Raw genomic sequence first — 3056 nt, 5'->3', positions numbered from 1 at the left:
GCCAAACCATAAATCTTTCCAGGTTTTGGTGTTAATCAAGAAAGCACGGTGTCTACAATTTTTTATTTCTTTTGCATTAGATTCGCTTCTTGCTCTTACTATATTATCACCCAGAATACATACCATACCAGAATCTATGCAATCATTTAGAAATTGTAATTTCATCATCAACAGTCATAATAATAGGAACACTAAATCTGACATGCAGACTTGATTGTTGTGGGGATATTTCGGACACAACTGAGTTTTGTGATAAATCTGCTGAGACCATGCCTAAAGACATCTGACTTGCATTTCCTGTGTATGAAGTAGGTGCCTGTAGAGATGCTTCACATAAGCTGGCAACACACCTAAACATGTGGAAATCCTTCGGCCCAGATATTTCTGAGATTTTTGTGGGGACCCAAATGTTTGAACTTTGGCCAAATATTGCTTTGATTCAACAGTATGTTAGCTCAACAATTTGTTCCGTATGCTTGGCTGGATGCATGAAACTTTAACTGATTGTGAGTCTGATGTTCTAAACTGTTACATGGTTTGTCATATGCATAACTAAATACACTTACTGCTTTTGATTCAACAGTATGTTAGCTCAACAATTTGTTCCGTATGCTTGGCTGGATGCATGACACTTTAACTGATTGTGAGTCTGATGTTCTAAACTGTTACATGGTTTGTCATATGCATAACTAAATACACTTACAATTTTTTGCGGTGCCTAATCTCAACACTTGTATTTAAATTTTGTGGACTGGTTTTCTGTTTAGGTACAGGAGACAACAACTGTACACTGTGGTTTCTATAGTGAACGTCCAGGCTTTGATATTGATCTTGAAGATAAAAGATTTATGATAACTCTTAAGTTATTCTGATTTGCTATTAAATCAGAGTAGTTCTGATTTAAGTGGATGAAATTCAAGTGTGCTATGTAGCATTTTGTGATGAAATCACATTGTTGGAACAAGAAGCAGAAGGAAAGAAACTTGGTGAGAGTCGCACAATTGGAGTATGGCATATCATTTCTGCCTTTCTAAGCTACCCTGCTTCTCAACTTGCTAGGAATTAATGAGTATACTTACTTATGCTTACAGATCATATTTAATCTACCGCCACAGAATCAAAGGGGCACCTAATTTCGCATTTACTACTGCCGCCACATCCATCATTCCATATGCCATTTGCTCCCCATGTCAGATCGATATGCCCATCATTAAATACTGATCATATTTAATCTACCGCTGCACACTCAAAGGGGCACCTAATTTCGCATTTATTACTGCCGCCACATCCATCATTCCATATGCCATTTGCTCCCCATGTCAGATCGATATGCCCATCATTAAATACTGGCCTGATCCAATCTGATCTTCAAGATTATTTCTGCACTTAGATATTGACATAGATCTCCTGTCGCACCCAATCTACCACCAAGATTGCCGGATGTCAGATACATCACTTCTGCCGCCAAATACATCATTCCACATGCCATTCGCTCCCCATGTCTTATCGACCACTTAATTGCACCTCAAGTATTTTAGCTCCATTCACACTTAAAACCACCTTACAAACACATTGAACTTTTGTATAAATTGACCTCCTCTGCACCTGGATATTCACATACACCTCCCCGCTTCACATAACATGGAATCCATTAGCATAAGCCAACTTACTGAACTCACATCATTGTTTCTCTTAGCACTTATTCTCATGACTCTTCTGATTATTGACATCGCAAAAGTCGAAAGACAAAGAAAAAAGAAACCAAAAAAAAATTAACGTCTCTTTTGCATTATCTTACGCATTGTCTTATTTCCCCGCTTCCTTCTCTGTTACAGATGTACAACGCAGGCTTCAAATATGCATTTGGGTCCACCATGGCGCTGCACCTCGCATTTTTTATGCGTCTATCGTCTCTGCTCGACTGCAATGTGAAATAGTTTTGTCATTAAGGCTTTGCCTACATTTTGCTCTTAGCTATTTTTATTAAGCCGTGTTGTGAATTAATCTGAAAAACAAAGAAAAACAACTCGATGCAGCAAAAATCAATGTCAGTTTGCTATTACTGAAACAATATATTCATTTGTGAGTTAGAATCTCTTTTGCATTATCTACCGCATTGTCTTATTTCCCCGCTTCTTTCTCTGTTACAGGTGTACAACGGATGCTACAAATATGCATTTGGATCCGCCATCACCGTCTCTGCTCAACTGCAGACATCATGTATCTCTCGGCCTACAGTAGATTACAGTTTCGGGAGCCTCTAGGCCTCTCGTATGGCACATGGCGAACATATCCTCTCTTTCTCGGCATGTGGTGAAGGGGACTTTCTCTTCTCTCATTTGGTGAGAACTTGGCGGACTGCGCGGGTAGGACCGTCTGTTTCATATATGCGGGTGAAGAGGGTACTCCTTCATCTTCTTCTTGTACGGCAGCATTAGCATGAATTATTTCGTGAAGCCCTGGCAAGGGGGCCAATCTCGTAGATATGGTTATGGGTTTGGATCAAACAGAACCAGCAACAGATCCAATGCAGCTACTGTCAGACAGGCTCAACTTCACGCAGGGTGTCCTAATAACTTCATAAGTTAGATAAGAACTTGAATAAGATCGACTGCAGTGTGTAATAGTTTTGTCATTAAGGCTTTTGCCTGCCTTTTGCTATCAATGTCCTAATAACTTCATAAGTTAGATAAGAACTTGAATCAGATCGACTGCAGTGTGTAATAGTTTTGTCATTAAGGCTTTTGCCTACCTTTTGCTCTTATGAAAGCAACTCAATGCAACAAAAATCAATGTCAATTTGCTATCTCTGATTTCAACGATGCTTGCTGCATTTTGCTTCTTAAAAACTCAGTTCCTTCCAATACTGTAAAAGTTTATATACAGAAGCTGCATTTTGCTTCTTAAAAACTCAGTTCCTTCCAATACTGTAAAAGTTTATATACAGAAGCTGCATTTTGCTTTGTATCAGAAGCTCTACAGCTAGGCTTCAAATATGCATTTCGGTCCGCCATGGCGCTGCACCTCTGCTCGACTGCAATGTGAAATAGTTTTGT

At 39.2% G+C, this 3056-nt stretch overlaps 1 long non-coding RNA gene across 1 annotated transcript; it reads left to right on the top strand.

Annotated features, from left to right (window-relative positions):
• Nucleotides 1-941: 941 nt before the first annotated feature.
• Nucleotides 942-2806, top strand: LOC149170962 (uncharacterized). The gene is made up of 2 exons (XR_016259006.1): nucleotides 942-986; nucleotides 1836-2806. It is a non-coding gene; the product is annotated as an uncharacterized LOC149170962 (long non-coding RNA).
• The last annotated feature ends 250 nt before the right edge of the window (nucleotides 2807-3056 follow it).

This window comes from Pinus tabuliformis, chromosome 4_2 (genome assembly GCF_031772625.1).
Source record: "Pinus tabuliformis cultivar Carrire ecotype Pingquan chromosome 4_2, CPIR1, whole genome shotgun sequence".
NCBI classification, from domain to species: Eukaryota; Viridiplantae; Streptophyta; class Pinopsida; order Pinales; family Pinaceae; genus Pinus; species Pinus tabuliformis.
Note: the sequence above shows the minus strand (reverse complement) of the source record. Positions and strands in the feature narration are given on the sequence as shown.